Source organism: Pyrus communis, chromosome 1, assembly GCF_963583255.1.
Source record: "Pyrus communis chromosome 1, drPyrComm1.1, whole genome shotgun sequence".
NCBI classification, from domain to species: Eukaryota; Viridiplantae; Streptophyta; class Magnoliopsida; order Rosales; family Rosaceae; genus Pyrus; species Pyrus communis.
This window is the reverse complement of record NC_084803.1, coordinates 9,558,057-9,583,205: the sequence shown is the minus strand read 5'-3', so window position 1 is coordinate 9,583,205 and position 25,149 is coordinate 9,558,057. Positions and strand designations below refer to the sequence as shown.

General features: G+C 34.1%; 2 long non-coding RNA genes across 3 annotated transcripts; both read left to right on the top strand.

Annotated features, from left to right (window-relative positions):
• Positions 1-1,925: 1,925 nt before the first annotated feature.
• Positions 1,926-7,965, top strand: LOC137708829 (uncharacterized). Its single transcript, XR_011064835.1, has 3 exons — positions 1,926-2,880; positions 3,420-3,510; positions 7,490-7,965. It is a non-coding gene; the product is annotated as an uncharacterized lncRNA (long non-coding RNA).
• A 7,613-nt stretch (positions 7,966-15,578) lies between these two features.
• LOC137719989 (uncharacterized) lies at positions 15,579-20,370 on the top strand. 2 transcript variants are annotated; one of them, XR_011066454.1, is made up of 3 exons: positions 15,579-15,705; positions 16,202-16,293; positions 19,962-20,370. It is a non-coding gene; the product is annotated as an uncharacterized lncRNA (long non-coding RNA). The 2 variants fall into 2 exon arrangements; XR_011066455.1 differs by lacking the exon at positions 15,579-15,705 and adding an exon at positions 15,717-16,119.
• The last annotated feature ends 4,779 nt before the right edge of the window (positions 20,371-25,149 follow it).

The window sequence follows — 25,149 nt, the reverse complement described above, 5'->3', positions numbered from 1 at the left end:
GAAGTGGCCAATGGAACTTTTGATGCCAACGCATTTACAGACCCTTCGCAGCACAACATTCCACAACTAGTGCTAAGTTAGTGGTGTAACTTTGACAATTTTCAAAGGAGAAATGTTAAGGAAAAGCTCTCAAAAAATAAAATTTTATATGAACTCACCCGTCGCCTCATGTTTTTAGCACAGTAATTTATAATGTTACTAAGAAAATGTGTCGTCTTAGTAATCCAAATTTTAAAAAAGTTTATTTAACATTTTTCTTTGCCTAAATTACATTTTGCATCATCAAGTTTGAAAAAAATTCTAACATAATATAATATCTTTAAAACATTTCAATCACATACATTTACTTACATTTCATTGCAATTCTATACATCCGTTAAAAATTCTGTTAGTTTTATAGTTCACTGATGACATGGTAAAATATAAAGTTCATATTTGAGCTGACATGTATGCCACCTTGTTCCACATGGCCAAACAAATAATAAAAAATACTTAACTATTCAAAATTATTTGAATTCATTTAATATTTTATTTAAAAATTATAAATAAAATAAATAAAGAAAACAACTTAGAGGTACGTCTCGTTCGTATGAACTTTGATGTGTTCTTCCTTTCCTCTGCCATACACTCATCCTCCTTCGCTCTCAACCTCGAGGGCAACGGCAGCTCTGACGGCCTCCATGCCTTCGTCGCCGAGGTTGGCCTCGTGCTTAAAGAATGCCTCTCGTTTTCAATTTGGTCAAACAACAGACCCCCAATTTCAGGGATTCCCCCACCACGCTTCCAATCCCAATCGACGTTCTGAATTTCCGAGATTTCAATTGCCTTCATCTGAGTCGCTGAGCTTCGATTCCACTACAGCAAAGATCCAATATTTTCTCAATTTCGAAAACGGAAGAAAGAAACCATCTTTCACACGTTCTCTGCAATTTCTGGGTTTACCTTCATACTGGTGCTACACAGACAGACCCTCTTCGCCTCCCACTTCTTCACCGCCTCCGACCGACAGAAGCAAGCTTGTGTTTTTTGACCACAGGCAGCCGTTTGAACTGGAGGATTTGATGTGGGCACTAGCGGAGATGTTGGGGAAAGAGAGCCTGGGGCGGTGTACAAGGCGGTGCTGAACGACGGGAGCACCATGGCAGTGAAGCGGCTCAAGGATGCTGTAGTGGTGGTGATGGCTGTGTGATGGCCGATGATGGCGACGAAGATGACGCCTGGCCAATTATCTCTCTCGTAATGGAGTCGAAGAGAGAGATGCAGAATTACAGATGCATGTTGAAGGGGTGGGCCCATTTAACATAAAAAAATTATATATTTTGTCATATTCATTTGTTTTATGAAAAATTTAATTGCAACGTCATTAGTTAACTGTAATCTTAACAAAGCTTTTAACAAAATTTTTAACGGAAGTATAAAACAGAATTTTTCACGGAAGTATAAAATTTTAATGAAATGTAAGTAAAAGTACGATATTGAAATGTTTTAAAAGTTATTGTATAAAATTGTAATTGTATTCAGATTTAAAGGTGCAAAATGTAATTACATTTTTTTCTTTCTATAGCAGTGGTACTGCTACAAATTGGACACGTAATTACTAGTGGTACTAGTTAATTACTTTTGGTACTTAAATGTCGGGACATGATTCAGATGTGGATGGATCGATGACAGTCCTTTAATCCACCAACCAGGCTTTCACCATCAATAATGGAGACCAGAAATCAGCCCCCTGCTCAAGTCCTGATGAATTGAAAGATTCCGCGTGTATACATAGTGAGTTATCCTGGCAGAGAAGGCATTCAAATAGCATTCCGAATTCAAAACCCTAATAAAAACGTGATATTACTCGAGTGAAAGGAAAAGCTGCTAGGCTGACCATGGCAGTTGGTGGTGTAACTAATTCGCTATATATATATATATATATGTATGTATTTGTGTATATTAGAAAGCAGAAAGAAACCTGTAGGTTAAGCTGAGCGTAGTTGACAGAAGAGAGTGAGCACACACAGGCAGCAATGGTATAAAATCATACCTTTGGGCGGTGCGTGCTCACTTCTCTCTCCGTCAGCTCCTATCTGCGCGCTCGCTGGCCTTATTTCACCACTTATAGTCAACGTTTCAAATCCTTAATTTCTCATCAACGCCCCTTCTCTTCCCGCAAAGGAATGGGAAATTAAACCGGGCCAGTCCCAGGCCCAGCCCCTTCTACTTTCCCAATTCTCCTTCCAGGTGTCTTTCTCCCAACCCTGTATGTATATATCTCACATATATGAAACAGATAGCTAGATACCCTCTGATTCCCAGCTCTCACTTTTCTTGTTTGGGAAATGGAGAAGTTGTGTATATATTTATAGATGTGTGTGTGGATCAGTGTATGTGTTAAAATTAAGACATATGACATGACGATACAGGTTTTGGGTTTGTTATTGTTTTTATCATCCTGTTCTTACTTACTAGCAGGTGTCCTCCAGTTTATGATCCGACCTTTTGGAAACGTACCAGACCTTAGGTGGCTCACTGCACTTCACAATCTCAAAGGAACGAAATACAAGATAAGTTATTCTAATGTATTTATTTCCTATTTTATTAATTTTTATTGAATTTAAAATTGTAAAGAATGGCTATGGTATTTATAAGAAGATAAATTTTTAAACTAAAGTTTATAAATCAAATAATGATTAATTAAATATTAATTAATATTTTTATTTATTATTACTGATACATCATTTAAATTTAATTTAAAATTTTAGTATTAACTATAATTTTAATACTGGTAGACGGTCTGGTCTCTGGAGTTTGAAAGCGTGCCTTTTGATTGTCCCGTGCTAGATCTTCAAATAGTTTGAAGAGGACGGTTTGGGGTTCTTTTGTTTCTTCAAGGTACGCCTTCTTTTTGTTATCTTACTGTTCAATTTTTCATGGAAATTCCCGCAGTTATCCTTTTTTATACTAAATTATTTTATGAGAATCCTCCGAATCCCTCTTCTATTTTCATGGAAATTCCGGCAATTTTTCTTTTATTTATTTTCTATGAAAATCCTCCTCCTCCTCCTCCTCCTCTTCTTCTTCTGCTTCTTCATGCAAGCTTATTTCTCTGTGCATGTCATATAAAAACTGTAAATTATCATATAAGTGTACATTGAGCTCTTCTCCCCAAATCGGCTGATAAAAGGAAATATAAACCCTAAGGTCAGAGCTCTGCTAAATATGGACACATGTTACTCTTTTTTATCTGGCCAGATCTCAGCTTTCTTTTGTTTTTGTCATAAGTGAGATTCTTAAATCAAAATTCCTTTTCAGAGAAAAAAAAAGGAAAGGTGTTCTGTTATGGAAGCATGTATAATTAAGTTTGTTTTATATCGTTCTTTTCTTCTGATTAATTTACTTATCATTCCCTTTTAATTAATTATATTTGGTAGGAAGTACAAGTGTAGTACTTGTTGATGTTTTGGTGTCAGTGAGTGGTAGCAGATCTGCTTCCATTAATTTGCCGCAGGTTTAATCATCAAGGTACGTATCAATTGTAATCTCCTTGATTGTACTTCTGTTTATCGATTTCTTTTCTGTTTCGTACTGTTTTTACATATGTTCAAATTTTTAATCTGGATATTTGGTTTTTGGGAAGAAATACTCGTTATCTTCATGCTTTCGGGTTAGTTAAATATGTTGGTTTAGTTAATGTAATGGGTTAGGTCAACTACTAGTTGATGATAATGAACTTGGGTCATGGACAATGGATTTAAGAATAAATTACAAATAGCAAGCATCACACTGGATGCCCTCTTTTCAAGACTGGTTTGAAGAACATTACATATCTAATCCGTTTTCCATGGGAGGTTTAAGTTTTTATCAGATTAATGATTACAGTTGACCTATCCCAATTCCTGATAGGATACCCAAATTGGAGTGTATAAGTAAATTGTAGGAGCTCAAGGGTTCCTTGTTAATTAGATGTTTGACACTTGTTTCAGATTAGAAGATTAGTTGTTGTGGTGGTGGGTGTTAATAATCGGTTAGAAACTTAGCTTGCAAGTCTGAAGTCTATATACATACCAGATTAATTGTGCAGAGCAGGTTGTTATTGAAAAAAATATGGTTGTTGATTAATTTCAAAGAGTTTCTGTAACATACGATTGAAGGTCTGGACAAGGTTCATATTAAGGCCAATTCTAGGTTTGAGCACAAAAGAACAATTTAATAAATATTTGGAACAAATGGTAGGTCATCTATGATGGAAGATTTATATTCCTAGCTAACTTATATTTTTATATTTGAGTCCAAAAATAGTGGTGGGTTTGAGTGTTTGGTTTTCTCTTCCAATGCACATTGTTAAGATTGGGTCAATGCCTTGGAATATAAAACATTGGAGTCAAACCCACATTTCAGTTTTAACAATTAAGGTATGTGCCTTAGAAGAGAAAACATAAGGTCAAAACTCTCAATGTGATTTTTAACAATTTTGGTTGGGGTCAAAACTCATCTTATGTTCCTTGGTCGAAAAGCATTTTTTTATTGTTGGCATGGGATCCACCTTAGACTCCAAATTAGAGTCACATATTAGCTGAAAACTTACATATAAGTCCTAAGTATCTAGTGAATTGGAGATGTTTGATTCATATCTAGACTCAAATATGAGATTCGAGTAAAAAATTTCTAGTGCATTGGAATGGCCCAAGTCTCATGTGCATTGGCGAGTCCTTGCCTCTCATTTTTAGACTCAAATATAACATTATTTGAGTCTAAATTTTCCGGTGCATTGGAGATGACCTAACATTTTGGCTTTGTTACATAATATTTGGCAAAATGATATTCTAAACTACTTTAATCTACTAGGACGGGGATTTGTACTTAGGTGCAATGGGGGATTCATAATTAGGTACAATGGGGGCGGATATGTTGTCCTAGCCAATTAGCCTAACCCACATCTTCTATTTGGGCATAACTAATGGCTTAATTATCTCTGGTCCAAAATAAATGGCTTGAATATGCCTTTGGAAAATCCTTTTGATTGAATTCCCAAAGTTTGAGCTTTTTTACCTTGTTTGTCAAAATTTTCTAGAGTAATTTATGCACTAGTTAAAATATTGTGTTTCTTTTTGTCTTGAAATTACTTTTCTTATATTACAATTTGGACTTATGTGTAACTCTAAATATAAGTTCGGGTTTTTTCTGTTATATTTGTTAACATGCATGTAGCCCTTTCAGATATCTTTGTTTTAATTCGTTTCCTATATCTATTCATCTCCATGGTATTTGAGTAGGTTTGTTCTTGCTTTTCTGTAATATTTCTATCCATGCACACTGTTCTTAATTACATGTTTCTATCACTTTGTAGTGAAGGTTTGATCCTCCTTTTCTCTGGTACTTGATGGGTTTTGTTGCTTCCTAGAATCTTAGTATTGGAAGTGACATATTCCAAATTTTTTTCCATGCCAATCCTAATATCATTATATTCATGGATTCAATTTTATTGCCAATTTATCTTTTATTATGCGCTTGAGAGAATCTTTAGTGTGCATGGTTCACTAGCTTGAAGTAATTACTTGTATTGTTCTTTAAATTTTTTATTGTGGATATTTTGTTGTGAGAAGAAATATTTATTATGTTCATACTTCCGCATTAGTCACACACGTTGGTTTCTAGTGGGGGTTAGATCAATTACTAATTGGTGATGATGAACTTTTGGTTTCTTCTTCATTTCATTGCAATGAGAAGTTTATAATGAACTTGAGTCATGGAGATGGTTTATAAATCGATTACATATTAGTAAGCATCATATTGCTCAAGATGTGTGTTTTGAAGTTTTTAGACTATTGCACTTCACCCTTGCTCAAGGCTAGGTTTGAGAACCATCCAAATGTCATGAAATGAACGATTTTCCCAAATTGGTCCTCTAACTATTTGGTCTTTGTGGGCATAATTAAATGGCTTAAATTTCTGAGATCCGAAATAAATGGCTTCTATCCCTTTGGTATATGCTTTTAAGTTTCCCAAGCTTGGATATTCTGTAGTCTTTAACTTGTTTAATTAGTTCCATGAATTGTATGATTTGTTATAGCAGTTTATGCACCAGTTAAAGTATATTTTTTATTTATATTACAATGTGGATTGTGTTTAATTAAGGCTTGCGTGTAACTCCTAATATTAGTTTCGTTCCTATTTCTACTCATCGACCTTCTATATTTTTAAATTTTAACATGACATTTGAGTATATTTGATCTTACATTTTTGTTATGTTTGTATCTTTGCACACCGTTTTTGGTTATATGCGTACATCGCTTTGTAAAACCTAATTATTTCTAATGTAGGGTGGATTCTTCTTCTCTCCACTGTTTCACATATATCTTGCATATAATTCTCAATACTTGATGGTCTTTGTTACTTCCTAGAATCTTTGTATGTTCATTTCTTTATTTTTATTGCCTTTTCTCCTTTATGCTACGCCTAAGAAGGTCTTTAGTGTGGTTCATTACACCTGAATTAATTAATTTCCTTGCGTACTTCCCTTGTGGGTGGAATACAGAAGTGAGTTTTGGCAACAACTACAAATTAAAGTTGGCTGCCACTTCTTTAGTGTGGTTTCTATTTTTAATTAATCTTCTTCCTTCTGTTCATATCACCCATTTTCGTTAGAGTTTAATAAATTTTACATTGTTTAATCTTGATTAGTTGACTAGAAGTCACATCAGGAACATTTGTTTTGAATTGGGGTGCTCGCCCGCCGCCGGGGAGAAGGGGGGGTGGGGGGAAGGGAGGCGTGTTTAAGCTCTTCGGATGAGTTGCAGTATTTCCTATTGTTGTTATGCAAGTTCCTCAAGAGGCTTTTGGGTTTAATGACTAGAACATTTGATAAACTAGGACGAGAATGAAATGCATAAACTTTCGTTAAGGTGTATTAAAAACTAAATTAGTTCCATATCTGGCAAATACCAACGTAAAACATAAAGAAGTGGACATTTCTTGTTACTTATCAAAGTCTTGTTTCATGTGCTCCAAAAAGGGTCATTTTGGTGGCCTCGGTGATGAATTTGAAAAAAATACCCCATCAGTATTAGTGTTGTCATCTCGCTGTCCTTTTTGCGACCTTCAATTCTGAACTCAACATTCAGGTTTGGCACTTTGCCACCTTTCAACCTTGAACACCACGATGAAAATTTTGTTCTCAGGATGGGGTGCGACATCCCAGTTTACCTTCAATCTCTGGGGCTTAGCATTCTAAACTGTTAACTCATGACATAAATGATAATGGTGGGTGGAACCTCATCGTCCTCTACTTTTCTAGGATGTCATAATAGCAGACGTGTTGGCTGTTTTTTAATTAGAAGTTGGTACCATTTTGTGTTGGTTTCTCTCCATGTTTAGAATGTATGGGCTGTATTAATCCCTCGTTTTTATAAATGTATGTTTAGTGTGTCTCTCCATCTGTCTCTCGAGTTTTCTATATTTGTTCTGACGTATGAACGTCCCATATTATATGATTTTCGTGCAGAACCGTCATGAAAGATGATGGGGTCAGGGATGGTGTGGAATGAAGCGGTGAAAAGGATTGCAGAAGCACAATACCAGGATTCAATCTCACCACTCAAAAGTTCAAAGGAAGATGGGCGGCCGATGGAATGCCCTGATATATAATCCCAGAGACCAAAACTGTTAGGCTTGGCACTATCAAACTCTATGATCATGAGAGTTTGAACACAAGATTTTGGGTGGAAACCACCGTCGAAAACTTTCCATGTTCAAACGGTCGAAAGGAATCTAGTGCTTGACGGCTAGCACTTAAAAAAATTGAGTCTAAGAGACAGCATCACTTTATGCTCATTCTACATGATCACATGATTGTAGTTAATTACTATGAATCATAAGTTAATCTTGCTACTAAATTGTTTTACTCTCTTAACGGCTGGGTTGGTAGATTTTGCCGAACTGCAGTTACGTTCTGTTTTTATTTCCAAACAATTATACCAATTGCGGTTTTGTTATCGTATTTCCTATAAATGTGTTTGTTGTAATGTTAAAGTTTTTTTAATAAAGTTTTGATAAAAAATTCTGTAAAGAACCAACTATTTATTATATGCATATTCAGCTGAGAAAACAACACATAAAGAAGGCCAGGCCAGGCAGCATATGCATATTCAGGTCCAGATCATCACACCAACGGTCCAACATAAACCCTAAGTTAAACATCCGATGGCTGAAACAGACAGTGCAACCGCAAGTGTCAAATTAGAGAAACATATCAAATGAGACTCTATGCATATTCATGACCAGATCATCACAACAACAGTCCAACATGAACCCTAATTTAAACATCTGATGGCTGAAATAGGCAGCGCAACAGCAAGTTTCAAATTAGAGAAGTAGATCAAACGAGACTCTTGAAGACAACGCAGCTACCTAAATACAACATTGCATGAATATTAACTGTCATAGTGCAACTTCACCCGTTTAAAGTCGGCTGGACAATTATTATTCACAATATATATTTTTTTAAATTCACAATTAAATGAGATACAATTATTTAGTCTAGAAAAATACTATTCATGGTTGAATATATTGGCTTAGATATCTAGTAAGATTTTCTCATTCATTGTACATGTATGTCACCCGTAGAGGATGAGGACGTGAGCCCGCAAATGATGAGGTGATTTTTAGTATGTCAAACATTATTTTCTATTTTTTGGCTATCTAACAAACAAAAATAAACCCTAAGTGAAACATTTTATATCTGAAATAGGCAGTGTAACCGTAAGTGTCAAATTAGAGAAACAGATCAAATGAGACTCTTGAAGACAACATAGCTACCTAAGTACAACATTGCATAAATATTAACTATCATAATGCAACTTCACCCGTTTAAAGTCGGCTAGACAATTATTATTCACAATATTTATATATATATATATATATATTTTTTTTTTTTAATTCACAATTAAATGGAATACAACCCTTGATATAATTTGGTCTAGAAAAATACTATTCATGGTTGAATATATTGGCTTAGATATCTAGTAAGATTTTCTCATTTATTGTACATGTCACCCGTAGATGATGAGGATGTGAGCCCGCAAATGATGAGGTGATTTTTAGTTTCTCAAATATTATTTTCTATATTTTGGTTATATATCTAATAGACAAAATTAAACAAAGATATGAGATGCTTAAAAAGGTGTGAGGTGCTCAATGAGTGCTGTTTTATCTAAAATGGCTTTGATATAATTAAAAATGGGTAATGCTAGGGAAATCACAATTTTTAACCAAATGATATGTCACTAATAAGAAATAAGCACGATAATCAACATTTAATATAATCCAATAATCGACAACCACATAATTTAGTTTGCAAATTTGGTTTAAAAAATTTGGTCTAGTTAGCATTATCCATTAAAAATTGAGTCATGTAATCATAATATTTTAAATTATTTTGTCAAAATTTTGATGTAAAATTTGACTTATGTGAATGACACGTTTGTACCACGCATTATCAAATAAGTGATTAAATTTAAGCCTTCAATAATTGAGGTGAATATTACTCGATTGGGCTACGAATTCATTGTAAAGTGCTCACATTATTTTATTTATTTATTCGTAGGGTTTTTTAATTGATTGTCTCTTGAATGGGTTGACGATCCCACCTTTGCCCCATAAAAGTCAATTTGACTCACTTTGCCCTTCAAATTGTGTTTTTATGTTCCAAGTGAGAGTATGATTTTCTCCCCTCTTATTATTATTCTCTTTCATTCTCTTTTCTCACACTCTTCTTTTTGTTTTATACTCTATATAAAAAATTCAAAACAAAATGTAGACGTGGCGTAATCGCAATCGTTTAAATAGGAAGAGATGAAAGGGGAGAAAGATTAGGAAGGAAGAGAATCCTACTCCTTTATGGTGTGCCCTGTCCACATAGTTAGATAATGATTAAGCTGAATTTTGGAGCTTAGTTTTAACAGTAGTTGTTAAAACTTAAATTTATGGGTTATTTTAGAATTTGTTAGTTTTGAGAGTTGTTTAGACTTGGTTAGTGATAAAGCTGAATTTTAGTAACGTGAGATTTTTATTTATTTGTGCATTTTTTTTTTGTCGGCTAAAATTTTGCAATTTTAGACTTGTTGGTTTTGTTATCCTATTGATTATGATACTAAGTGGTGGTAGAGAAAAGAAGTTAAAACTAGAACATTATTAAAATGTTGAAGAAGAATGTCCTAACTACTAAGATAATTCACCGTCTACAATTTTGTTACCTAAGTGCATTTTTCATCCTATCAGTGCGTAATGTTAAACTTTACTCATAAAAGTTTTGATGAAAAAAAATTATGTAAGGAACCAACTATTTATCATACGCATGTTCAACTGATAAAACAACACAAAAAGAAGGCCGGCCAGCGTACGCATGTGTAGGTACAGGCAGAATCGGTATATATGCTGAAAACTAATCAGGGGTGGGTGACTTTTCATGGAAGTCTTTATCCTTGTCTCCCTTCCATTTTTCTGGGTGTCCTTTCCCCTCTGCCCTTTCCCTTTCACTACACCAACGTAGCAGTGCGAACCCACCAAACACCACACCAACGCTCCAATATACATAAAACCCTAAGTTAAATCTAAAGGCTGAGATTAAGATTGAATCATATTATACGTGGATCTGACGGCTGAAACAGGCCGAGCAACCGCAATAGAGAAGTGGGCCAATGGGACTTTTAATGCCAACGCAATTACAGACCCTCCTCAGTACAACATTCCACAACTAGTCTAAGCTAGTGGTGCAACTTGACGATTTTGGAGAAATGTTAAAGGAAGGCTCTCCCAAAAATAGCACTCTTCGTTAAGTAAGGACGCTCTCAAAAGTAGAACTCTTTATAAATCCTAATGTGTTTGGTACAATACTTTAAAATATTAGCACGAAAATTATGATAAAAACATAAGATGATGGAGCCTATGGATACTCCATTTTTAAGAGAGTTTCCTTGCATTTGCTTTCCAAGGCGGTAGTACTACTATGAATTCGACATGGAATTACTAGTGGTATTGGTGAATTACTATTGGTACTGAGACTTAGATACAAGGACACGATTCAGATCTAGATGGATGATGAGTCCTTATATCCACAAACCTGGCTTTCACCATTAATAATGGAGATCAGATATCAATCGCCCTCCTTCCTCTGAGAGCAGTTCCAGCCCAAGGAAAATGGACCGGCACCAAGTGAAGAAAATGGACCGGCACTCTGTCCATCACCTCCAGCCCGCAAAACAGGCTGGCACCCAGCCCAAGCCAGGCAGGAGCCCAGCCCAAAATGGACAGACCCAGAGGCCGGTCCATTTCCCTGGCGCATGCACAACACGCGTTCCTAGCGCGAGTAGCCGACAACAATTGCAGGCGGTGGGGCCCGCGTGCAGGGCAAGTTGCGTCCGATTATCAAAGGGCTACGTGGCCCTCCTCAATGCCGTTGGAAATCCAACGGCTAGTTTTTGTAGGCCGTTGGATTTCCAACGGTAAAAAAATTTAAATTTCACTTTTAAATTGGACCGTCCGATCACAGATCAACGGTCCACGTTTTTTTCACCAAAAATTAAAAAAAAAAAAAAAAAAAGGCCCAACGGTCAGAAATTTGACCGTTGGCCACGTGGCAGCGTGTTGGCTGTTGGATTTGATTATTTTTCAAATCCAACGGTCCAGATTAATTACAACATTAAAATTTATTAAAAATTAATTAAAAATTGTCAAAATTTTTTTAAAAAATACAGAAAAATTTTAAAAAATTAATTTTTTTTCTATAAATACCTAACCCTCATCTTCCACCTTACACCACATTTCAATATTTTCTACACTTTCTACACTTTCTACATTTGAATATTTTGTACACTTTGAGAGAAAAAAATGACTTCGTGGAAGCTCAGTGAAGATGTTACGTTGTGTGAATGTTGGGTTCGCACTACTCATGACCCGATTACGGGTAATGAGATGGATAAGTGAGAAATGTGGAGTAAAATTACGAAATCGTTTTGCGATGTACATGGAAAAGATGCCAGATCTAGTCAAGGTCTTCAAGGTCGTTGGAAAAAACTCAACGCATCCTTTACTTGTTGGAAAAACGCCATCTCTCATGCTTCTGGTAATCTGCGTAGTGGGACAAGTTTAGCGGATGAGGTAACAATATTTTTATTTATTTATATGCATTCCACCCACATTAATATTTTAATTTATTTAATTTCTTATGTAATTTTTATGTAATATGCATTCCACGCCCATCAATATTTTATGTAATTTCTATGTAATTTATATGCAAAACCGCATCAGGGACTCCAGAACCGTTGTTTTTCCCATCCTTGCGATCTCATCCACTTGATCTGCAGATGCTCCATATGCAAGCATTCGCAAGGCAGCCGTAATTTTTTGCTCAGGAAAAAGACCTAGAACATGAAAAGCATCCTCTTTTTGCACAAAATATGGATCATGGTTGCAAACATCACTCATGATTTTAGCGAACAAACTTCGTTGCATTCTAAAACGACGTCTAAAAACATGATCAGGGAAAACGCTGTTAGGAATAAAATAATCTTCCAAGAGATCTTTACCTCGTCTTTCCTTTCTTCTATCGATGTTTGCCGCACGTCTGGGTTTGGCTATCTGACCCATAACTTCCATGATACGGCGGGAATGTGAGGCCCTCCGCCTTCTATGGTGATCATCCTCATCCTCCTCCATTGCGAAGGCCTCATCTCCACCTCCACCTTGGTCAAGATTGACCAATTCTTCCTGTTGTGCCAACAACCTTTTCTGCTGCTCTTGCAACTGTTTATACGCTCTCCTTGAATAAAACATTGTAAGAACTCAAGATTTGAAAACGATAAAGAAGAATTCTGAGCTAAAAAAAAAGGATTGAGTTTAGTGTGAGGATGGATGTAGGGATGTAGGGGTTATATGGACGAAAAAAAAAAGATGAGGTTCTGGACAATGCCACGTGGCACTACGTGATTGGTTGAAAATCTTATCGAAATCTTGGCTAAATTATTGTAAATAGGAAGTGACACGTGGCGTGTCGGGATTGGTTGAAAATCTTAGCGGAAATCTATTCAAAAAATAGTACGTTCGGATAATGACACGTGGCGTGACGAGATTGGTTAAAAATCTTATCGAAATCTTGCCTAAATTATTGTAAACAGGAAGTGACACGTGGGTTGTCGGGATTGGTTGAAAATCTTAGCGGAAATCTATTCAAAAAATAGTACGTTCGGATAATGACACGTGGCTTGACGAGATTGGTTAAAAATCCTATCCGAAATTAAAACTATTTTATTTATTTATTATTTTATAAAAAAATTATTTAATATTTTAAATGGACTGGGTGCCAGCGCATTTTGTAGGGGTGGAGATCGTTTGTGCCAGCGCATTTTTAGACTGGGTGCCAGCACATTTTTTTTGGGGTGGAGATACTTTGGCCTATTACTGTTCATTGGGTCTATTACTGTTCAATTAAGTGGATAAATGGGCTGGGTGCTGGCGCAAAGTGGATATGGGTGGAGTTGCTCTGACGAATTGAAAGACTCCACAAGTGTATATAGTAAATTATCCTGGTAGACAGGGCATTCGCACTACATTCCAAATTCAAAACCCTAATGAAAACATGATATTCCTTAAGTGGAGGAAAGCTGCTAGGCTGACCATTGCACTTGGTGTAACTAATTAGCTATACATACATATATATATATATATATATTTGTATATATATATATATATATATATATATATTTGTATATATTATAAAGAAGGGGAAACTTGATATAGGTCAAATTTTTTGAGCTAATAGTAGGAATAGTCCAATTTATTAAAATAAGTCCAATTCCTTAAATCTTATTATTTTATTATCAATAATTATCTCTTAAATGATGAGATTTATTATAAAAATCAAATTTCTTCCTAATTATCAATTTGATTATTTATTTGTTTTGTTCTTTCTTGTTCTTTATCCCATTTTAACCTCATTTATAGATTTTAGTTTTTATTTTTATAATCAACCTATATTTATCTACGTATATGACAGATTCTGTTTTATAATCAAGTAAGATTCATGTGTCTTGCTTGTAGATATATTATGTTTTTTCTACCTTTTAGTTAAGGTTCATATCTTACTTATAGGTACGATATACATTCATATATTTGTTACTTGAGTTAAGGTAGAATGATTTGCAGATAGATTTATGTCAATATATTATTATTTTTTGTTATAAGATATTTTGCAGATAGATTTATGACAATATATTATTATTTTTTGTTATAAGATATTAATTATATATTTTTGGGGTTGAAAATTCATAATATTAGAAGATTTTAATTGATTTTTAATATTTTTAGAAAATATAAAATAAGCATTAAAAAAATAAATACATATAATTAGGTAATTGTACACACTCTTAAAAATCATCTATGTTTTTGAACCTGAATCTAAAAGCCCCAGAAAGAAAGAAAGAACTGTAGGTTAATTTGAGCGTAGATGATAGAAGAGAGTGAGCACACAGAGGCAGCAATTGTATAAAATCATACCTTTGGGCGGTGCGTGCTCACCTCTCTCTCTGTCAGCTGCAATCTGCGCGCTCGCTGGCTTTATTTCACCACTTAATTTTGGTAGTCAACGTTCAAAACCTTAATTGCTCATCAATGCCCCTTCTCTTTCCCACAAAGGAATGGGAAATTAAACCAGGCCAGTCCCAGGCCCCGCCTCCTTCTGCTCTCCCAATTCTCCTTCTTCCAGGTGTCTTTCCCACCACACACACACACACACACGCACATATGAAACAGATAGCTAGATACCCTCTTACTCCCCGCTCTTATTTTTCTTGTTTGGGAAATTTAGATGTTGTATGTATATTCATATATTTCTAGATGTCTGTGTTGATCGGCGTATGTATTAAAATTAAGACATATGACATACAGGTTTTGGGTTTGTCATTGTTTTTGTTATCCTGATCTTACTCACTAAAAGGTGCACTCCAGTTCATGATTTCGACTGACGTACCATACCATAAGTGGCTCACCGTACTTCACAATCACAAATGAATGAATTACAAGATAAGTTATTTTAATGTATTTATTTTCCCGTTTTAATAATTTTTTATTGAATCTAAAATTGTAAAGAATGACTATAGTCTTACCGTTGGTTGACGGTGTTGTCTCCGGAGTTTGAAGAGGACGATTTTGGGGGGATTAGGATTCGGATTAGGAGTCTATTCTTTCTCTTTTTTTCATTTATTCTCTTTTTTCTTAAGGAAATTGTTATTCGCATTCTAAATTTTTCATTCTATTCTTTAAATATTTTGTATTTAAAAGAAAAAAAATACACTTACAAAAAAAATGTATAATAAAATTTTTAAAATACTAATAACATTTCTCTTTCTTAATTATCTTTCTTTTTTTATATAAAATTAATATAAAAAAAGAAAGACACGCTTCAAATCGACCTCTTCAAACTATTTGACGGGACAAAACTATCAAAAGGCACGCTCCAAACTCACAGAGACCACACCGTCAACCAACATAAAACTTTAGTCATTCTTTACAATTTTAAATTCAATAAAAAATTATTAAAACGGGAAAATAAATACATTAAAATAACTTATCTTGTAATTCATTCCTCTGTGATTGTGAAGTACAGTGAGCCATGTATGGTATGATACGTCGGTCGAAATCATGAACTGGAGGACACCTTTCTACAAGGTACGCCTTACTGTTCAAATTTTCATGGAAATTCCCGCAATTGTCCTTTTCTTTATAAAGTATTTTATGAAAACCCTCTGAATCCCTCTTCTATTTTCGTGGAAATTCCCGCAATTTTTCTTTTATTTATTTTTATGAAAACCCTCTTCGTCTTCCTCCTCCTCCTCTTTTGCTGCTTCTTCATGCAAGTATAATTCCATGTTCATGTCGTATAAAAACTGTAAATTATTAATAGGTATACATTGAGCCCTTCTCCCCAGATCGGCTGATAAAAGGAAATCTAAACCATCTGGACACATTTTACACTTTTCCAATCTGGCCAGATCTCGGCTTTTTTTGTGTCATAAGTGAGGTTCTTAACTCAAAATACCTTTTCAGAAAAGAAAAAAAGAAGAAAGGTGTTCTGTTATTCAAGTATGTATAATTTTGTTTTATATTGTTCTTTTCTTCTGTTTAATTTACTTATCGTTCCCTTTTAATTAATTATATTTGGTAGGAAGTACAAGTGAAGTACTTGTTGATGTTTTGGCGTCAGTGAGTGGCAGCAGATTCTGCTTCCATTATATTGCCGCAGGTTTAATCATCAAGGTACGTATTGTAATCTCCTTGATGTACTTCAGTTTATCAATTTCTTTTCTGTTTCGTACTGTTTTTACATATGTTTAAATTTTTAATCTGGATATTTTTTTTTTCTTGGGGAAGAAATACTGATTGTCTTCATGGTTTCGGGTTAGTTAAATATGATCGCGGAATGGGTTAGGTCAATTACAAGTTGATGCTAATGAACTGGTTTGAAGAACATTACATAGCTAATCCGTGTTCCATGTGAGTTTTAAGTTTTTATCAGATTAATGATTACAGTTGACCTATTCTAAGGGCTGATAGGATACTAGAAATGGTTATCCAAATTGGAGCGTGTGAGTAAATTGTAGTAGTTAAAGGGTTCCTTTTTAGATGTTTGACACTTTGACGTCAGGTTAGAAGATTACTTCTTGTGGTTGTTGTTGTAAGTCTGAAGTCTAAATATATACCAGACTAATTGAGACTAACTGTTGAGAGCAGGTTGTTATTGAAAAATATATGGTTGTTGATTATTTCAATCACAGAGTGTATGTAACATACGATTGAAGGTATGAATGAGTTTCATATTAAGGCCAATTCTAGGTTTGAGCATAAAAGAACTATTTAATAAACTTTGGAACAAATCGTTGGTAATATACGATGAAAGGATGTATATTCCTGATTAATATTTTTATATTTGAGTCCAAAAAAAGTGGTTGGTTTGAGTGTTTGGTTTTCTCTTCCAATGCACATTGTTAAGGTGGAGTCTATGCCTTGGAATAGAAAACATTCGAGTCAAACCCATATTTCAGTTTTAACAATTAAGTATGTGCATTAGAAGAGAAAACATTAAAGTCAAAACTCTGAATGTGATTTTTAACAATTTTGGTATGTGTATTAGAGATGGTTGGGGTCAAAACTCATCTTATTTTCCTTGGTCGAATAGCACTTTTTATTGTTGGCATGGGATCCACCTTAGACTCCAAATTAGAGTCACATATTAGCTGAAAACTTCCAATTAAGTTTCTAGTGAATTGGAGATGTTTTGATTCATATCTAGACTCAAATATGAGATTGGAGTCCAAAATTTTATAGTGCATTGGAGATGGTTCAAGTCTCCTGAACATTGGCGAGTGCTTGCCTCTCATTTTTAGACTCAAATATAACATTATTTGAGTCTAAATTTTCCGGTACATTGGAGATGACCTAACATTTTGGCTTTGTTACATAATATTTGGCAAAGTGATATTCTAAACTACTTTAATCTACTATGACGAGGATTCGTACTTAGGTGCAATGGGGGATTCATGATTAGGTACAATGTGGCGGGTACGTTGTCCTAACCAATTGGCCTAACCCACATCTTCTGTTTGGGCATAACTAGATGGCTTAATTATCTTTAGTCCAAATAAATGGCTTGAATATGCCTTTGGAAAATCCTTTTGATTGAATTCCCAAAGTTGAGCTTTTTTACCTTGTTTGTCAAAATTTTCTGGAGTAATTTATGCACTAGTTAAAATATCGTGTTTCTTTTTGTCTTGAAATTACTATTCTTATATTACAATATGGACTTGTGTGTAACTCTAAATATAAGTTCGGGTTTTTTCTGTTATATATGTTAACATGCATGTAGCCCTTTCAGATATCTTTGTTTTAATTCATTTCCTATATCTATTCATCTCCGTGGTATTTGAGTAGGTTTGTTCTTGCTTTTCTGTAATATTTCTATCCATGCACACTGTTCCTAATTACATGTTTCTATCACTTTGTAGTGAAGGTTTGATCCTCCTTTTCTCTGGTACTTGATGGGTTTTGTTGCTTCCTAGAATCTTAGTATTGGAAGTGACATATTCCAAATTTTTTTCCATGCCAATCCTAATATCATTATATTCATGGATTCAATTTTATTGCCAATTTATCTTTTATTATGCGCTTGAGAGAATCTTTAGTGTGCATGGTTCACTAGCTTGAAGTAATTACTTGTATTGTTCTTTAAATTTTTTTATTGTGGATATTTTGTTGTGAGAAGGAATATTTATTATGTTCATACTTCCGCATTAGTCGCACACGTTGGTTTAATTAGTTTCTAGTAGGGGTTAGATCAATTACTAATTGGTGATGATGAACTTTTGGTTTCTTCTTCATTTCGTTGCAATGAGAAGTTTATAATGAACTTGAGTCATGGAGATGGTTTATAAATCGATTACATATTAGTAAGCATCATATCGCTCAAGATGTGTGTTTTGATGTTTTTAGAATATTGCACTTCACCCTTGCTCAATGCTTGGTTTGAGAACCACCCAAATGTCATAAAATGAACAATTTTCCCAAATTGGTCCTCTAACTATTTGGTCTTGGTGGGCATAATTAAATGGCTTAAATTTCTGAGATCCGAAATAAATGGCTTGTATCCCTTTGGTATATGCTTTTAAGTTTCCCAAGCTTGGATATTCTGTAGTCTTTACCTTGTTTAATTAGTTCCATGAATTGTATGCTTTGTTATAGCAGTTTATGCACCAGTTAAAGTATATTTTTTTATTTATATTACAATGTGGTTTGTGTTTAATTCAGGCTTGCGTGTAACTCCTAATATTAGTTTCGTTCCTATTTCTACTCATCGACCTTCTATATTTTTAAAATTTAACATGGCATTTGAGTATATTTGATCTTACGTTTTTGTTATCTTTGTATCTTTGCACACCGTTTTTGGTTATATGCGTACAACGCTTTCTAAAACCTAATTATTTCTAATTAATTTAGGGTGGATTCTTCTTCTCTCCACTGTTTCACTTATATCTTGCATATAATTCTCAATACTTGATGGTCTTTGTTGCTTCCTAGAATCTTTATATGTTCATTTCTTTATTTTTATTGCCTTTTCTCTTTTATGCTACGCCTAAGAAGGTCTTTAGTGTGGTTCATTGCACCTGAATTACTTAATTTCCTTGCGTACTTCCCTTGTGGGTGGAATACAGAAGTGAGTTTTGGCAGCAAAGTTGGCTGCCACTTCTTTAGTGTGGTTTCTATTTTTAATTAATCTTCTTCCTTCTGTTCAAATCACCCATTTTCGTTAAAGTTTGATAAATTTTACATTGTTCAATCTTGATTAGTTGACTAGAAGTCACATCAGGAACATTTGTTTTGAATTGGGGTGCCCGCCCGCCGGCGAGGGAGAAGAAGCGGGGGGTGGGGTGGGTTTGAGCTCTTCGGATGAGTTGCAGTATTTCCTATTGTTGTTATGCAAGTTCCTCAAGAGGCTTTTGGGTTTAATGACTAGAACATTTGATAAACCAGGACGAGAATGAAATGCATAAACGATTGTCGTTTAGGTGTATTGGCAACATTCAGGTTTGGCACTTTGCCACCTTTCAACCTTGAACACCATGATGAAAATTTTGTTCTCAGGATGGGGTGCGACATCATTCTAAACTGTTAACTCATGACACAAATGGTAATGGTGTGTGGAACCTCATCGTCGTCTACTTTTCTAGGATGTCATAATAGCTGACGTATTGGCTGTTTTTTTAGAAGCTGGAACCATTTTGTGTTGGTTTCTCTCCATGTTTAGAATGTATGGGCTGCATTAATCCCTCGTTTTTATAAATGTATGTTTAGTGTGACTCTCCATCTGTCTCTCGAGTTTTCTATATTTGTTCTGACGTATGAACGTCCCATATTATATGATTTTCGTGCAGAACCGTCATGAAAGATGATGGGTCAGGGATGGTGTGGAATGAAGCAGTGAAAAGGATTTCAGAAGCACAATACCAGGATTCAATCTCACCACTCAAAAGTTCAAAGGAAGATGGGCGGGCGATGGAATGCCCTGATATATAATCCCAGAGACCAAAACTGCTAGGCTTGGCACTATCAAACTCTATGATCATGAGAGTTTGAACACAAGATTTCGAGTGGAAACCACCGTCAAAAACTTTCCATGTTCAAACGGTCGAAAGGAATCTAGTGTTGGACGGCTAGCACTTAAAAAAATTGAGTCTAAGAGATAGCATCACTTTATGCTCATTCTACATGATCACATGATTGTAGTTAATAACTATGAATCATAAGTTAATCTTGCTACTAAATTGTTTTACTCTCTTAACGGCTGGGTTGAAAATTGAGGATTTTGTAAAAAGAATAACATGCAACCTTTGAGTTCCATTGGCAATGTTTAAACTTTTGAGAAAGGTTTCACAATCTTGAAAACAAAAACTCTTTCATTTTGCATATCTTTGCACATTTAATATTTTGTAATAGACTAGTAGTATAACATTTATTATCTTAACGACACAACCCGTTAAGATAATAAATGTTATACAAAATAATACGAATACGACAAACATAACCCATTTACCAAGCTTACAATGAGCCATGTATGGTATGATACGTCGGTCGAAATCATGAACCGGAGGACACCTTTCTTCAAGGTACGCCTTACTGTTCAATTTTTCATGGAAATTCCCGCAATTATCCTTTTCTTTATTAAGTATTTTATGAAAACCCTCCGAATCCCTCTTCTATTTTCGTGGAAATTCCCGCAATTTTTCTTTTATTTATTTTTAAGAAAACCCTCTTCGTCTTCCTCCTCCTCTTTTTCTGCTTCTTCATGCAAGTATATTTCCATGTTCATGTCGTATAAAAACTGTAAATTATTAATTGGTATACATTGAGCCCTTCTTCCCAAATCGGTTGATAAGAGGAAATCTAAACCATCTGGACACATTTTGCTCTTTTCCAATCTGGCCAGATCTCAGCTTTTGTTGTGTCATAAGTGAGATTCTTAACTCAAAATACCTTTTCAAAAAAATAAAGAAGAAGAAGAAAGGTGTTCTGTTATTCAAGTATGTATAATTTTGTTTTATATTGTTCTTTTCTTCTGTTTAATTTACTTTTCGTTCCCTTTTAATTAATTATATTTGGTAGGAAGTACAAGTGAAATACTTGTTGATGTTTTGGCGTCAGTGAGTGGCAGCAGATTCTGCTTCCATTATATTGCTGCAGGTTTAATCATCAAGGTACGTATCAATTGTAATCTCCTTGATGTACTTCAGTTTATCAATTTCTTTTCTGTTTCGTACTGTTTTTACATATGTTTAAATTTTTAATCTGGATTTTTTTTTTTTTTCTTGGGGAAGAAATACTGATTATCTTCATGGTTTCGGGTTAGTTAAATATGATCGCGGAATGGGTTAGGTCAATTACTAGTTGATGATAATGAACTGGTTTGAAGAACATTACATAGCTAATCCGTTTTCCATATGAGTTTTAAGTTTTTATCAGATTAATGATTACAATTGACCTATTCTAAGGGCTGATAGTATACTAGAAATGGTTATCCAAATTGGAGTGTGTGAGTAAATGGTAGTAGCTAGAGGGTCCCTTATTAGATGTTTGACACTTTGAAGTCAGATTAGAAGATTACTTCTTGTGGTTGTTGTTGTTAATTGGTTAGAAACTTAGCTTGTAAGTCTGAAGTCTAAATATATACCAGGCTAATTGAGACTAACTGTTGAGAGCAGGTTGTAATTGAAAAATATATGGTAGTTGATTATTTCAATCACAGAGTTTATGTAACATATGATTGAAGGTATGAATGAGTTTCATATTAAGGCCAATTCTAGGTTTGAGCACAAAAGAACTATTTAATAAACTTTGGAACAAATCGTAGGTAATATACGATGAAAGATTTATATTCCTGATTAATATTTTTATATTTGAGTCCAAAAAAAGTGATTGGTTTGAGTGTTTGGTTTTACCTTCCAATGCACATTGTTAAGGTGGAGTCTATGCCTTGGAATAGAAAACATTCGAGTCAAACCCATATTTCAGTTTTAACAATTAAGTATGTGCATTAGAAGAGAAAACATTAAAGTCAAAACTCTGAATGTGATTTTTAACAATTTTGGTATGTGTATTAGAGATGGTTGGGGTCAAAACTCATCTTATTTTCCTTGGTCGAATAGCACTTTTTATTGTTGGCATGGGATCCACCTTAGACTCCAAATTAGAGTCACATATTAGCTGAAAACGTCCAATTAAGTATCTAGTGAATTGGAGATGTTTTGATTCATATCTAGACTCAAATATGAGATTGGAGTCCAAAATTTTCTAGTGCATTGGAGATGGTTTAAGTCTCCTGAACATTGGCGAGTGCTTGCCTCTCATTTTTAGACTCAAATATAACATTATTTGAGTCTAAATTTTCCGGTGCATTGGAGATGACCTAACATTTTGGCTTTGTTACATAATATTTGGCAAAGTGATATTCTAAACTACTTTAATCTACTATGACAGGGATTAGTACTTAGGTGCAATGGGGGATTCATGATTAGGTACAATGTGGCGGGTACGTTGTCCTAACCAATTGGCCTAACCCACATCTTCTGTTTGGGCATAACTAGATGGCTTAATTATCTTTAGTCCAAATAAATGGCTTGAATATGCCTTTGGAAAATCCTTTTGATTGAATTCCCAGGTTCGAGCTTTTTTAGCTTGTTTATCAAAATTTTCTAGAGTAATTTATGCACTAGTTAAAATATAGTGTTTTTTTTTTTTTTTTTTTTTGTCTTGAGAATTACTGTTCTTGTATTACAATATGGACTTGTGTGTAACTCTTAATATAAGTTCGGATTTTTTTTCTGTTATGTTCTTCAGACTTACTAACATGCATATATCAGATATCTTTGTTCTAATTCGCTTCGTATTTCTATTCATCTCCGTTTTAACATGGTACTTGAGTAGGTTTGGTCTTGCTTTTCTGTAATATTTCTATCCATGCACACTGTTCTTGATTACATGTTTTGTAGCGAAGGTTTGATTGCTGCTTCCTAAAATCTTAGTATTGGAAGTGACATATTCCAAACTTTTTTTTTCTCTGCCAATCCAAATATCATTATATTCGTGGATTCAATTTTATTGCTAATTTCTCTTTTATTATGCGCTTGAGAGAATATTTGCATGGCTCACTATCCTGAAGTAATTACTGTTTTTACATGTTTTGTTCTTTTATTACATGTTTTTTTTTTTTTTTGTCTGTGTTTGGGTGAAAGAGAGGAAGCAAGGGGGGGGGGGGGGGGGGGGGGGCGTGCGGGCGCAGTTGGTGATGATGAACTTTTGGTTTCTTCATCATTTCATGGCAATGAGAAGTTTATAATGAACTTGAGTCATGTAAATAGATTTATAAATCGATTACAGATTAGTAAGATCATATGGCTCAAGACTTGTGTTTTGAAGTTTTTAGAATATTGCATTTCCTTGCTCAAGGCTTCTAGGTTTGAGAACCTCCCAAATGTCCTGAAATGAACAATTTTCCCAAATTGGTTCTCTAACTATTTGGTCTTGGTGGGCATAATTAAATAGCTTCATTTTTTTTTCTGAGATTTGAAATAAATGGCTTGTATCCCTTGGTATATGCTTTTAAGTTTCCCAAGCTTGGATATTCGGTAGTCTTTACCTTGTTTAGTTCATGTTATAGTAGATTATGCACCAGTTAAAGTAAATTTTTTTATTAATGTGGATTGTGTTTATAAATTCAGGCTTGCCTGTAACTCCTAATACTAGTTTCGTTCCTATATTTTTAAATTTTAACATGGTATTTGAGTATATTTGATCTTGCGTTTTTGTTATATTTGTATATATCTTAGCACACTGTTTTTGGTTATATGCATACATCTCTTCCTAAGACCTAACTATTTCTAATGAAGGGTTGATTCTCCTTCTCTCCACTGTTTCACTTAAATCTTGCATAATTCTCAATACTTGATGGTCTTTGTTGCTTCCTAGAATCTTGGTATTTTGAAGTGGCAAATTCCATGTTAACCATATAGGTATTTATATGTTCGTTGCTTTATTTTTATTGCCATTTCTCTTTTATGCTGTGCCTAATAAAGTCTTTAGTGTGGTTCGTTACGCCTGAATTAATTAATTTTCTTGCGTACTTCCCTTGTGCGTGGAATACAGAAGTGAGTTTTGGCAACAACTACAACCTAAAGTGGGCTGCTATTTCTTTAGTGTGGTTTTGTATTCTTAGTTAATGTTCTTCGATCTGTTCATATAACTCATTTTCCTTATATTTTAATAAATTTTACTTTGTTTAATCACGATCAATTGACTATAAGTGACCACATCATGAACATCGGACCAATTTTTTGAGCCAATCGTAGAAATAGTCTAGTTTATTAAAATAAGTCCAATTTGTTTTATTTAATTATTTAATTATCAATAGTTCTTTGTTCAATGATAAGATTTATTATAAAAATCAAATTGCTTCCCAATTATCTCTTTGCTTATTTCTTTTTATTTATCTTTTTGTTATTTCTCGTTCTTCCTCCTGCTTTAAACCCCATTTATAGATTTTATTTTTAATTTTTATAATCAACCTATATCACAAGTTAATTATATTTATCTACCTATATGACATATTCTTTTTTTATAATCAATCTATCACATATTAATGTATCTTGCTTGTATGTATGTTATATGTTTTTTTCTACCTTTTAATTAGGTTTCATATCTCACGTATAGGTATTATATACATTCATATATTTGTTACTTGAGTTAGGGTAGAATGTTTTGTAGATAAATTTATGTTAGTATATTAGTTTTTTTGTTATAATATATTAAATATATTTTTTTGGAGTTGGAAAATGCATAATATTAGAAGATTTTAATTGATTTTTAATATTTTTAGAAAATATAAAATGAGTATAAAAGAAATAAAAACATATAATTAGATAACTGGACTCATTCCTAAAAACACTCTACGTTTTTAGACCTGAAAACATAATATACCTACGAGCAAGACACATTAATTTGTGACACGCTGATTATAAAAAAGAATATGTCATATATATACGTAAAAATAATTAACCTGTGATATAGGTT